This window comes from Nesoenas mayeri (genome assembly GCF_963082525.1).
Source record: "Nesoenas mayeri genome assembly, chromosome: 3".
Lineage (NCBI taxonomy): Eukaryota > Metazoa > Chordata > Aves > Columbiformes > Columbidae > Nesoenas > Nesoenas mayeri.
In genome coordinates, this window is record NC_137544.1 from 112,617,721 (window position 1) to 112,632,441 (window position 14,721).

Consider the following 14,721-nt stretch of genomic DNA (forward strand, 5'->3'; position numbering starts at 1 on the left):
TCACCTCCTTATTTAACTATTTTTTCTGGTGTCTGTCATGCCATTTTCATCAGAAGGATGCTTCTTGCAACCAAGCTTGGCCTTTGGACTCCTCAGTTTTAAGAGGTGTGTCTAACTCAGCACTCATGACCGTACCAGGTAGCTGGATTGGGTTAACGAAGGCATTTTTCACCAGTTCAAATTAATTGGGATTTCTCTGCATGTTTTTTCTTTTATTTTTCCTCTCAGTTATTCCTGTGCAAACACACACTTATTTATGCTTCACATTCAATATGGGAGTATCTTAACCTTCATAATTTAAACTGCTATTTCCAGGTAGCAAACTCCGTGCTACTGCACTCACCTGGGGATGCAGCTACTCTTGATCTCTCCTGCGCTCTTTCTATAGCTCACTGTAGACCTCGGCTTTCTCTGAAAGGGTGGAAGTGCTCTAGTGTTGAGGAATGTTTTATTGGGGTGTGCAGTTGTGGGTAAATATCTGTTATGTGACCATGCAGGGCTCTCTGACCCAATTATATCTTTTTTTAGTACTATCTTCCAGTGGAAACATGGAATTTTTAAACACAATATTTGGCAAAAAGCTTGATATATCGTGCTTGATATATCTTCTCTCCCCTTTGTTATTTGATGTCAAAATAAGTACAAAGACTATTGGGCAGTCAGTTTTCACAGAGGATGCTACATAAAATAAAATTTTATTATATGGTAAAATAAAAGATAACACTTCAGCTTTTCCTGCCCAAATGCTCATTATTAGACTTTTCCAACTGTGCCAAAACTATGTGTATGAAGAGTCATTTCTGAAAACTCAGGATATCACAATTTACCCGTCAGTGCCAAATGAGGAGCTTTACTGAATTCCAACACAAAAATTCCTAGAGTGGTTGTACTAACAGCAAGTTGCATTAAAAGGACTATTTTCCTCTACAGGGATTTCAGTAAAGAGACAATGTTTATTTTTTCAGTGGAAAATTGATTGTAACTAAGAGGATACTTGGCTTGAAAGTGGGGAATTATCATATCATATGATTAAATGAAAGCTTACCTTGTTATAAGGTAACTAGACATATCCCAATAGAATTGAGACAATGTTTGATTAAGCCAGATTTTCCTACTTTATATTCAAGGAACAAATTAAAGAATAATTGAGATCCTTTTCAGGTCTTTTATAAGCTGAATATATAAAGCTGCAGCTCCAGGTGGCAAAGCAATTAGCTGATGAATAAAATCAACCACACTGTCATTCGTCAGATGTTTAAATTCTATAAGCCAGATAAATTAATGTGTTCCTTAAGCCAAATAAACGGTCACGCTCTTCATGTTACCACTGAACTCCCCTGGGAATGGCCCTGGGAACATGTTGATAGAAAACCTGGGAACCGTCTCATCAGAAGGGTCGTAATTAAGCTGCCTGGTTTTGCATGTCTGAAATAAATGTTTCCTTTCGTTGAAAAGGTGGCTGTAATGTTGTGCTCTGCTTTATCAAATGGGTGGATAGGAATTTGAATCAGAAGTGGTTACATGCCTCTCTTGCTGGAGGTGGGATTTGGGCTTCTGAGCTTCGGGTTAAGGGCTGGGAAGGGTGTGATCCGTAGCACAGGTTTATGTGCTTGTGCTAGTGCTCAGTTTGGTTTTATAAGTAATATTGGGGCAGCTGTGAGAGACTTTTTAACTTGCAAGGACCTATTTATCTATCAGCAGCTGAACTGGAACTTTGTGGGTTCATTTACTTGTTTATTTATTAACTTCACCCTTTCTGTGATTGAGTTTAGAAAGCGGGATTATACTGTAAAACGTATTTCTCCTTATAACGATGGGTCCATCTGAAATGGTAACGTGGCTGCTCAGGCAGCTCGACAGTCGAAGTCCAGCCAACACAGGCATGGCCTGAGCCCGATTTAAAGTTCTTAATACTTTTAAAGAGTTGGTTGGCAGAAATGATCACTTCCCATACAAACCTGCTGTCCTAAGTGTTTAGCTCTTTATAGCTTTGGTAACAGGAAGGAGATGGACTTTACCATTTGTGATGAGGCCACAGACAGAGAAAATGTAAACTCTGGATTATTCTGGTGTTTCTTTGCTGAGGGAAGAAATATTATCAAACAGCAGCGTTTTCTTACGTCTCAGTGGCCCAATATTTGGCTGGGTCTTTGGGATGGACCCATGTGTATTAATCTTCTTCGAAGACATCTTTACCTTTTTCTTTTTTCCTTTGCTACTAATGTGTTAATCTCATTTTGGGTGCTTAATGCACTTCATTAAAAACCTTGGGGTAAGTTCTTCAGGTGATTAGTAACCATTACCATTAGTAACCAAGTACCATTAAATGTGTGATAGCTGGGTAAATGTAGTCTTGCACGACAGAGTTATCCCTAGTGAAATATTATTCTTAGTAGTGCTAACTCAGTAGTGATGTATCCATCTGTAACTTAGTGCCAGAATGCTTGGTATCTGGTTTGAGACATGAACTGATGTTTGGGGGTGTATGTTTGCTTTCCCCTAGTATTTTACAACCTCCTAGCTTGTTTATAACTAACAGTGAATACTGCTATTCCTTAAAATTCTTGCCTTTTTCTTTTTAAATTAAAATACTGTAAAGAATGCTCTGTAGTGGGATATATATTCTGTTCTACGTGTTTGATTTTTGCTCAAGTGATAATTATTGCAACTGAATGGGTTCTTCCTTTTATGTGTGATTACTTGAGTTAGTTTTTGAATGCTTCTGATTTTCAGACATTTAGAAACAAGAAATAATGAACTAATAGAAGAGTTATCCTCTGCCCAGGATTTAAGAAAACCTGGGAATGCACTACTGACTGCTGTGTGCAAAAGTGCATGATGAAGCAGCTTTCGTAAATCACTTGAGGCAGAACGGGTGGCCATTTGAAGCCCAGCAGTTCCATGTACAGGTAGGAACTGACTTTGATTTGATCTTTCAGGTCTGTTTGATGGACTTCAGCTCTTTAGCAGTGAGCAAAGATCATTAATCCACATTGGGAATTGTATTTTTTAACTTATATTTAAGCATCTAGTCCTCCAAGCAACTAAGAGTAGCTGTAGGAGGTATTTATTTTGAGAATAATGAGATGCTGGTGATCACTGTAGAACAGCAAGTGTTGGCAGACATTATTTATGGGTGCATTTCACAGAAACTGGGCAGAAATTTCAGTGAGCTTGTCAGTTCAGCATCTGCTCTGTGTGGCTCAGTGCAGCTCAGGGTGAGACTAAAGTCTCAGAACTTGCACTGGAAGCCTTTATATTCAGTGACAGGGAGAAAAGGGGGATTAAAACCACTTGGGCTGCTCTGCAGAAGAGGTGAGAAGAAGCTGTTGTGCTTAATGATCTTCATGCAGAAAATCTCTTGATGCAGAGATTGAGTAGCCTACTTTCTTCTCTGTAGGTCCTTTATGAAGAAATATTTATTCCAAGGCTTTCAATTCACGCTTTGTACGCAGTGGTTTTCTGTGCAGACCTTTGCACGTGGCAGCAGTCTTTCTATGGAATTACTTTCTAGAGACACAGTTCAATTTCTCCTTTTTTGGCAAATTGTTCTTTTTTTTTGCTGGGACACCTTGAAAACTAAAAGGCAAGATGAAGTAAGTTATTTAGAGCAATGTGTGTTGTTTCTTATTCCCGACCAGCGGAGAAAGCAGCACAGGCTCTCAAATCAAGCTATTCATACATCCCAGAGAAGCGATTGCCCTGGAGGAACAGTTTCACCAGCCTGCCCGTAACATCTGACAAAACCAAAGAGGAGACTTCTCGTTCTATAGAAGCTCTGAAGAGAGGAGTCTTCCAGCTTCCGTGGCAGCAGTTTAGTGTGTCCTATACTGAACAGGAATGCAATGGGCAGGAATGAGGATGTGTGATGCTCATGACGGGGTTAGATGTTAGTGTCTGAAAAGGGAACTTGCTGTCCAGCATTTTTTTAACAAGAAACACCCCATAGCTAATTTCAGTGACCAACAGCATTAAACTAGCTATATCCTAATGAAGGTTCACAACTGGGAAACAGCTACGTAGATGAGAGCACTGAGAAACTCCTTCTAGTAATGAAAAGTGACTGAAAAATGGCTAAGGAATCCTTTACGTTATTAATTTTTATAGGTATGTGTCGTACTTTTACTTGTATCCCAAAGATAGATATGGCCCTCACAGACCTGTTCCATCAGACCTCACTCCTGTGAAGCAAACGGGGCTACTCACATGCTTTAAGTTCTGCATTTGCTGAAGTACCTGCTGCCCTGATGTCTCTGTAACTGCTGGGATACTTCAGCTATTGTAGTTGGTCTTTACAGTGGATGCTAACGTGAGATCTGGGTGTCGGTGTCGATCAGCCCATGTCCCAGAACCTGAAATAGTTCAAAAATAGAGGGAGGGGAAAAAATGGGGTGACGGTTCAAGGTTATCCAAGAGGAAATATGGAATGGGAGGCACGCAGCAGCACCTTCTGCTTGTCCTGTCCCTGTTGTAATTCCTTTAGCTAAAAAAAAATGCATCTGAAGTTCTGGGCCAAATCTGGGCCAAATCTTTCCCTTTTTCTGTTTTTATAAAATATGCATCTTCTGTACTGGGGTAAGTGGCAGCAAATCATGTCCATAGTCCTGATCTTTACTGATCATTTCCAATACCACGTACCTGAGGCTGGTATTCATAATAAATTATGAATAGTGACATGAGATTCTGGACAGCTTTTGAATATACAGATGTGATTGGGTTTTTTTGGACATTTAGAGTAAACTGGAAACATTTATTGCAAATAATGGTAACCACCAAGTAAGGTCTTTAGGAAGTACCTTTGCTTACGTTCACTTTTGGTTGTATGTGAAGGATGTTACTGTCTTACTTGCTGGCTTAAAAGGAAATCTTTTTGTAGAAAGCTTAGATATATGAGAAAAACGCAGAATATGGTCATCATCTCGGCATCAATAATCACTGTGGAGCACAAATCTACGGTTTTAAAATTGGCACAAAAGTGAAAACATTTGGCCAAGTGTAAACAATCACCTCTCACAGGACTTACTAAATGAAAGATAAAAACATAACAAAAGTTTTCTTCCCATCACAGGAGAGCAGTTATAACAAAAAGATTACTTTGAATTTCTTGTTGATAGAAACAAGTGAATGGAAAAATCTTTGTTTGCCCAACATGATTGAGTATGGCTGTGGATTTGTGGGTCTGAGGAAAGGGAAAATGGATGATAGTCCCCATATTAGTATTTACTCAGGTTTCACATCTGCTCTCAGTCAGATGAGTGATATAAATTAAAAAAAAAATGTTTTTCAGGGCATGCCTAGCTTGAATGTTCTGACTTCTTGCATACATGTTGGTTGAGATAACGCTCTTGCTTAATATTGAAGAACCTGTTCAGTACTTTGCTGAATCTGGACTTCATTGCTTTACAAAAAGAAACTAAAACAGAGAGTCCAGTTTCTCCACTTACACTATTTAGGAGGTGTGAAGTGCTTTGGTGCCACTATAAAATTTGACTTTGCAGGTCAGATATCCCACTTATGAGCTTGCAGTGCTGACTTGCTGGAGTTTTGCATATCTCTAAGGGAATAGCAAATGCAAAAATTTGTCTGGTGCGAGCTAAAATTATTACCTTTCTATATTTCTCTCTTCATTTGCCTTCTCTGTAACATTCAGGTACCTGTAAGGAAGTTATAAAAGTTTGGCTTGCATGCAGTTTGAGGTGTACACGTAGCCAAAATCTGCTTTCTTCCCCTCAAGTGAATAACCCAAACATCACTGAAGAGTTTTCCCACACTTTGCAAAAATGCATCTTTTAAGCAATATTTTTATGACATTTTGGAGACCTATTTAAGCCCCAAATGAAGATTTTTTTTTCTTCTCCTGCCCCCTGGACTCTTTCTGCTACTGAAAAACAGTTTCGCAGAAGCTGCAGTGCAGCTGTTACCAATTCAGTATTAAAAAATTGCAAGAAAACGAGGCCCCGTGTTACCATATTAATAATATATTGTGTATTAATAATATGTGTATATCCTACAGGACAGAGTGTAATGTACAGTCTGAGTGGAGGCACCAGAAATAGCATTGTCATGGGATGAGCAATTTTATAGCTTACAAGTAGCAGAGCAAAGCAGGAACCGCAGGGTAGTCTTGTGTGGTGAGAGATGATGCAGTAAATAGTTTATATTCATCCTTGTGTTGTGTGCTATGTGCTGGTTTTATATATATTCTCTCTGCTAATACTGTGATTAAAAGTGTACTTGTGTTCCACAGGAATGATGCAGGAAGGCTGCAGTCACAGCAGACTGAGTTCTGTGGTGTTTTGAGGTGCTTTTGGGCAAATTTTTATGGCATTAGAGGAGCCTTCTTTCACTGCCTCCAGTATTTTGTGTATTGTACCCAGATGGCGGATCGTGGGCTTGGTCACAGTTCCCATTCACTGAAGAGATGACCTTTTTCGTAGTTCACTTCGTGCTGCTGTTTTCAGGGGGGGAACGTCGTGGCAAATTCATTCAAAAATCACCAGCCCAATGTAGCCTAAAGTTATTTAGTTTCAGCTTAGCTTTTCAGCAGATTACTTATTGTGGGTGAAACGGAGAGATCTAAGCAATACTTTTAAATGATTTTTAGGCATTCCAAGTAAGTCCTACTTTGGCTTTCCTTGCTCTCCTTTTTCTTTTTAGAGAAGGTAAAGAATTCCGGTGCTGAGATTAAATAAATTTGAACTGAATAGTTACATCAACTTTAGTGTAAGGTAAAAAGGAGTAACTTGAGAAATGCTGATTTCTGTTGATCTGTGTCCCATCTGTTACACGTCAGCAGTTTTTCATCAGAGAAAGGCCGATGAAGGTTTTATTTCTTCACTGCGGCTTTTGCTCTTTGAGTTGGGACAAGCCACTTCCTTACAGTGCTGCCCACAAAAGAGGGCGCAAGTGTCTCTGTCGAGGATAAAATGTACGCAAAGCTGTTTGGAGGAGGCAACTGAGAGGTTTGTGTGCTCATCCAAGAGGTCTGACGGGCACATGGCAGTGTCCTGCAGTTCTGTGCTTAGTTCTTGTAGGTTTGGCTACCTTCAATAAGGGTCACAGAGCATGTCAGGGGAGTTTGGTTGGCTTATCTCCGCCTGAACCTCTGCTTGCCACTGGCTTATGCAGATGTGGAAAGATAAGAAAACGCCTCCCTGAATTCAGGTGGAAAGTTTGGCAACCTCAGTTCCCTGTACCAGAGGGAATGAAGGAGTGTGGTGGCTGTTCCTAAGTGCTCTGTGAGCATATTGCACTTGGAAGGAAAATGACCCTTCTCCAGCTTCGGGCCAGTTGTCCCGATGGGACACGTTGCCTGTTGATAGATGAACCTCGGCACACCCCTCCCTGCTTCATCCCTTGCTGTGTCTTATCTCTAGTGTGAGCCCCTGGGCACCAAGACCGAAATTTGGTCCAGGGACGAGAGGTAGCCTCCATATGATGAGTGTGTGCAGTTCCCATACAACACCCTCCTTATCCTACTCACTAAACTGTATAACAAATAATCTGTGGTGGCAATGGGATTAACACATTTGACCCTTAATGGCTCTGAAGGAATAATTGTGATGTCTTGGGTCAATAATTGTGTGAACTAAGGAGGATTTGCTTGATGCACCATAACGTCTCCTTCAGAGCCATTCATCCCTTTTGAGGGCCTATGAACCATTTGAACTTTTAAGTCTGTGTTCATTATGCTCCGTCCTGTGTGTGCGTGTGGTTAAGACCTGGGGCGCGTTAAAAGTAAACTCTCCCGTGCGCTGACAGATCCTCTGATTCACTTCTAAGATACCACATTTCTGGTTCACAAATATCTTTTTTTTTAAAGTGAAACGAGGCCTGCAAGCAATCTGAGATGATACAGTAACAGGCTCTGGGGTAGCTGTTGCTTCCACAATTCAAGAGGAATTCCTGTTCCATCTCACCTTCTCTGTGCTGAACTTGTCTGCTGTATTTACATGAGCTGTCAGTCTGTTGGTTTTCCATAGAAAGGGGAAGGGGGGGAGGCGGGCAAGAGTTAGCTTTTGAGGTTTTGTTTGAGGTTTCGTCTGTAAAGCTTGTTTCTATATGGAATTATTTCTCTTTTAGGTCTCTCTCACTCCTCCTGTCTCACCTCTCCTGTCTGTGTGTTCACCAGATAAGGGCAAACAGCTTTGCAGTTTGATTTTAAGGCAGGCAGGCCTTTCTGATGGGGTAGATTAAAAAATACTCTGAAAAATAACACCTATTTTCACCATCTGCTTGCAGATATAGTTTGAAAATGAGAGAGAACAATTTAGATAATTCTGAAAATAATCCACTGAATTAGTGTAAAATTAGCTGTAAAACTCAAAGGAATTGAATGTCATATATATACAGGAAATGCTATTAGTCTTAACACATACTCAAAAGTCTATCCAGCATACAGTTATTTTTTCAGCAATTTTGCCGTTCTATATGTCACCTCAGCTGATGTAAATGTGTATTATGGATTAAATAATTCACAAATTAAGGACCTGATCCTGGAAGCACGCTCTGCCAGGGTGGTACATGGTCATTGGTAGCCTTTGACTTCTCAAACTTGTCTCTCAGGACAGAAAATACTTGCAGTCCTACTAAAAATGTGTGCAGCATTTGGGATGGAATCCTTGCAGGACTCATGCCCACTGTCTGATGGGCGAGAGGAGCAGCCCCATGGCAAACTCTCCCTGACACCGACTGTGTCCATGGGTGCTGACGTGCAGCGTTTCTCGTGGAAGCTGGTGCTGCCTCCCTGCAGCAGGTATCATCTCATGGATCTCTATTCTGTGTGTGAAGCAAACCAGCCCTCTGATTTTAGAGCTTGAGATCTCAGTAGGTAGAGAATTCTTTCTTTTTTCACTTCTGGTGCAAAATTGTGCTAATTGCCAAGCGTTGAGCGTTTGGATGCCTCACCAGCCAAAGGAACTTAGTACTAACACTAATATTACAGTGGCTTAAAAAAAGTCTCTGCTCGAATCTTGCCACTGTCATTTTTATTTTGTCAAGAGAATGCATACTGCCACATGAGGTTCCTGGTTTAGACAAGTGGCAGACCAAGAGTTTCGCTGTAGAACAGCATTGTTTCGGCTCATTTTATTTTCCGCAGAAACCACACGGGAGCAGTGTGGTCTAGCCTTTGAGCAAGGCACTGCTCGTCCTGCCTCTGATGACTGAACTTATCTGTCAGAGGATGTCTCGGTCTGAGATGTAAGAACACAAAACTGATGACAAGTAAAATATTTCGCAGAATATCCGTCTTTCACCTTGCAAATGCTGCTTTGTGAGAAATCAGATTGTCAGTAAGGGCTACTCAGAATACTTAGTATATTGAATGAAATAAAGAATAAAGGCTGTGTTTTGTCCTGCTACATTCCATGATTGGATAATACAAAGTAAAAAAAAGAAGAAAAAAATTGTATGATTAGGACGAGACCATTAGATATAATCAACTCACAAATGGAAGACACTAATATTTCATTTCATGTCATATCTCTGACAAGATGTAGGAAAAAAAACCCCAAACAACCCTGCCTTGGGAAAGATGCTTCAAGAGCGTTCTGGGTGAAGATATGGGTGTGAATGTTTAAGTGTCACAGGTTTTGTGTATACTTAAAATTTTGAAATTATTTCAGATTGAGAATCAGGCAGGCTTTGCATTATAATTAATAACTTTGCTTTTCAAATGTATGCACTGGATCCTTTTTGGAAGGTCGGGTATAAGTACAGCACAGAGGAAAAGGTCTTTGTAGTGTCTGGTACTTGTAGGAGAAAAGAAGCAAGTGTTGCTGTTCCATTTGGACCAGTACTCAAACTTCTGGCAACACCTCCACAGGTGTGGTGTAGAATATAATAATAAAATATAATAAAATATTACATTAAATAATAAATATTAAATAATAATAAATATATTAAATAATAAATATTATTTATATAATAATATAAATGTAATAAAGTGTAGAAAATAGATTATCGGGTGGTTGCTGCTGTGTTCTCCCTGCGGGGGGGAAGGTGGACTAGAGCATTGGTGAAGAAAACTTTTGCTGTGAGGGCTCAGGACCAAAAGGCAGGTCTGAGGACGTGCAGGCATTCGCTGGTTTAGAGCCTTAGGGAATATTATGAAGAAAATAGTGTAGGCACCATAAATTTTACTTCCACCTGGGCCAAAATTTCAGAGTCGTAGACTATATTTTTGGTTTTGGTTTGACTCAAAACTTTTAATCTTGTTACTTGCTGTTCCTCAAAGCCTGAGGCAACGGCATAGAGTGGAATTCATGTTTAGCTGCTCTGTCGGTGCCTCATCTGGAGCACCTGATCCCAAGTGCTTGGCAAGTTCCAGAATAGACATAACTGGACGCTTTGTTCTTGCTGCATGTCTCGCCTCCCAAAAGGAAGGAACAACCTCGATGATTCTTTACTGAGATGAGGGGTTTTATTTCAGTGGTCCGTAGTCCCTCTTTGTTTGTGTGTAGAAAGGAAGACCTCCTGCTGTTTTGATATGACTGCTAAGGTCACTTTTTAGGCTGGTTGTATTTGGCTAATGAGAAAAAGGGCTGCAAAATCTGCTATTTGATATTTTTTAGAAAGCCCGGAGTTAAGCGTGATGTTGTTTTGCTTTGGATGCCCCCTTGATTCAAAAAACGGCAGGATTTTGGTTTCCATTGATTTAGGGATGAAATGCAGGAAACTGTCTGTTTACTAGTAAGCATATAAAAAAGTGGAAAGCAAATCAAGAACTCCAAACAAATACAGTGGTGATTTTAAGTTAGTCTCGCAGTTCTCAGGGCAGATTGAAGGCTGGAGTGAGCAGCACCAGCTCAAGGCTCTCCCTCTTTTGTACCCTGAAAAAAAATATCAGGACTTTTATTTCTTTGGTCAGATGAAAATGCTGAGTTGAGTACTAAAAGATGCAGCCAGATGGGTGTCTAAAATCCTCACCTATGTAAACATAATGACACAGAGATGTTTGCTATAATGTTGAATTTAACAGAAACCTTTGTGCTTTCAGGCCGCTGTCAAACAAAGGTGGGGGTGACCCACAAATTTGGGGCCTTTCTGTCCACACAGCCATGACTAAGGAACAGCTCCCTCCCGCAGGCTGAGCGGTGTAAAGAAAGGAAGAAGGAAAATGTGACTCCGACCTGCACAGAGGAGACCGGTGAAAACTCAAAGAGGAGGAAAGAGTTGAGAAAGTTCCCAAAAGGCTCTAGATGACATCTGGTACTTTTCTGAGCTGAGACAGGCTTATTCCTTATGATAAGGAATAAGGAATCCAGGAAACATCCACTGGATACTGTGGATTTGCTCTAGTAGATGAAATGCAGTCTGTCAGGCCTCTTAGAACCTGACCCCCCCAGCAGGATCATGTTGCAAACATCATCATCTCTGACCACAGCATTAAATAACACTTGTCAAAGCACAAGATCCCAACTTGGCAGTTTCAGTGTGGCTGGTTAAATTCTGACATGCAAAGTACATTAGGGAATTTGCAGCATCTATTGCTGTTTTCAAAACTTTGAAGAAATATAAACGTTTTTCTGAAACAAGCAACCAAATACAATTATTTTATTTGCAAAAGGAGGAGTTGTGGTGTGCAAAAGAGTTTTAGCGTCAACAAATCTAATTGAGGAGATTCTGAATTCGAAATCAGGAGTCTTCTGATTGAGGAGAATCTTCCTACTAAAGAGGGAGGCTCCAGGGCATCCTAGTGCTATCCCTGTTCAGAAAAGAGCTTGGGCAAAAGCCTGGCCTGAACAAGAATTCTGTGTATTTGGAATTCCTGCTTGCAATAAATATACTTGAATTATTCAGGAGTGCTACCTGGGGTGGTTCAGCTTGAATACAATTCTGGGTAGTTTGTATCAGGTTCTCACCAAGTTTATTCTTTCAGCAAATCCTGCCCACTCTACACGCCCCGCCCCGCCCCCCCCCGCCCCCCTTTTTTTTTAAAAAAAAGAAATCATTCACTTTATTAATTTTTACCTTTCTGTTCTCAAAGTGAATCTCCAGCAAAAGACCAATCCCAGCAGTCTGACACTTACAAAGGAGGCAGTGCAAGGTGCATTGTGTTGACTGAATTTTGCTACTGGACAGCTATTTTGTTGTTCAAAGAGTCCCTGATAGTTTGCCTCTAATTACAAGTGGAGCAGACTCTCCAAGCATATAACAAGAAAATCTCTGGCAGACAGCACAAGTTTCTTCAAGAAAGGAACCTCTGTCAATTCAAAAGCACAATATTCTCTTGATAGGAAAAGATACGATCGATGAGAATACACAGGAGATATGATGTTTCATTAAATGTAGATTACAGTGATCTTTGTCACCTACATTTAAAAATCAAGGCAGGGAAGCAACACATAGTAGTTCAATAAAGATAGTGTGAAATCCTTAGCGTGTGACCTCGTCTACCCATTTTTTGGTTAGAGCTTATGTTGCTGGGGATGGGACCATTCCGTTTTTCCACTCTCATTTCCAAGTATTGCACCAGTGTCAAATGCAAAGAAACTTGTCTGAGATTAGTAAGATCTTGTGATTAATTTCTTTCTGTGCAAAAACATCTTGTTGCTCAACTTTTCATGAAATCAAAATTATGTTATATAATTTATGAAGAATATTGAAGATGTGCAAAACACATGACTTGATATTTTAAAGGCTGAATCTTCATTTTGTTGAAATTGGCATAAATCCACTAAAATCAATGGAGATATCTAGATTTACACCAGCTGAAAGGATCTGTTCTCAATTTTCGTCACAGTTTTTATGGCATTTTTCCAGCCTGAAAACAAATGGTGAAAAATAATATACTGCAGTGTGATTAGACTGCGTATATCTCAGTCGACATCAAGAAAATACCTGCATAAACACACATAATAGAGGTGTGATAATGAAAGGTGAGAAGGGAAAAGATGCCCTTATGTACCTTATTAATTCTGACTGTGACTCCAAAGTCCCAGTGCATGGCTGAATATCGCACTTTGAGCAGAAAGCACAAGCCTGACAGCAGATGGCTGATGCCGTTCCCCAAGCAGGGGTTCTGGCCTTGGTTCAAGTGGGATGCCTTGTGGACACTGGGAGAGTTGAAGGGAAATCAATCCAGCTGAGTCTGCTGGCGGAGAAGGTGTTTGGAGCTGGGAAACCTCCCCAGAAGCAGAGCAAAAAGGCATTGAGTGCTAATGATGTGTTTTAAGTTTTGAAGGTTGTGGGAGAAGTGGAAGGGATCTTAGAGACACTTGCAGAGGTGAAGAGATCATGGGCAGCAAGGAGGACTGGAGGGTTACGCTTTGGTAACAGATTTGGTGTGACTGTAAGGCTGGTAAAGCATGAAGGGAACCAGCTGAAGAGATGGAGATGGAGAGACACCACACAGTCAGAGAAGACAACATATGTATGGACAGGGGTTGAGAGCAACACTGCAGAGAAGGACTTGGGGGTGCTGGTGGATGAAAGACTGGACGTGAGCCAGCAATGTGCGCTTGCAGTGCAGAGGCCAATTGTATCCTGGGCTGCATCAAAGGAGCATGTCCAGCAGGTCAGGGAGGTGATTCTGCCCCTCTGCTCTGCTCCGGTGAGACCCACCTGGAGTCCTGTATCCAGCTCTGGAGCCCTCAGCTTCAGAGGACAGACATGGACCTGCTGGAGAGGGGCCAGAGGAGCCACAGAAACGATCAGAGGCTGGAACAGCTCTGCCATGAGGACAGGCTGAGAGAGCTGGGGTTGTTCAGCCTGGAGAAGGCTCCAGGGAGACCTTATTGCAGCCTTTCAGTGCTTAAATGGGGCCTGTAAGAAGGATGGGACAGACTTTTTAGCAGGGCCTGTTATGGCAGGACAAGGATGATTTTAAACTGAAGGAGGGGAGATTCAGGCTGGACATGAGGAAGAAATTTTTTGGAATGAGGGTGGTGAAACCCTGTCCCAGGTTGCCCAGAGAGGTGGTGGATGCCTCGTCCCTGGAGACATCCCAGGCCAGGCTGGATGGGGCTCTGAGCAACCTGATCTGGTGAAGATGTCCCTGCTCATGGCAGGGGTGGCACTGGATGAGCTTTGAAGGTCCTTCCAACCCAAACTATTCCATGATTCTATGATTCTCAGGGAGGAAGGTTCTTGAACTAAGATGACTTTGACCTAAACCTGGAAAGTGGCAGAGGCACAGAATATATATGAATGCAGGTTGTTTTGCCTGTGTCTCTGGATGAAGTGAAGAGGCATGTGGCTTTTGCAGTCATTACAAATGAGCTTGTCTGACTTGCTTCGACTGCACATTCCTTGGGAGGACAGCTGCTTAGCCAGAGCATCCCTGAGGTTGGGAAAGAACGTTTCTCCACTAATGAGACATCAGGGTTGTCAGCATTGGTGTAGGGAGCAGAAAGTAGCTGGACTTTAGGGCCCTGTTTCTTTGACAGGATAGCAGATGCCTGTCCACAGAGCACTTCAGTGAGGCCATGGAAAGAGCGTTTGTTACAGCCAGCTCAGACGAAGGGAAGTGAAATACGCACAGGGCTGTGTGGGATGGGGCCAAAGCGCAGGAACCTCAAAGGAACTTAGTAGTGAAAATCTTCCAAGGCAGTGTGGGAAACGATCAGCTATGGTTCAGGGAATGGACTGAGATGTGAGAAAACTGTTCAGTTCCTGCTTTAATTCCTCTTCAACAAGTCACTTCATTCTGGCTGTGGTGTGCTGCTCCATCTGCAGTGTGAAGGTAAATCCTTTTTTCCTGCTCTGTGGCTTAGATTG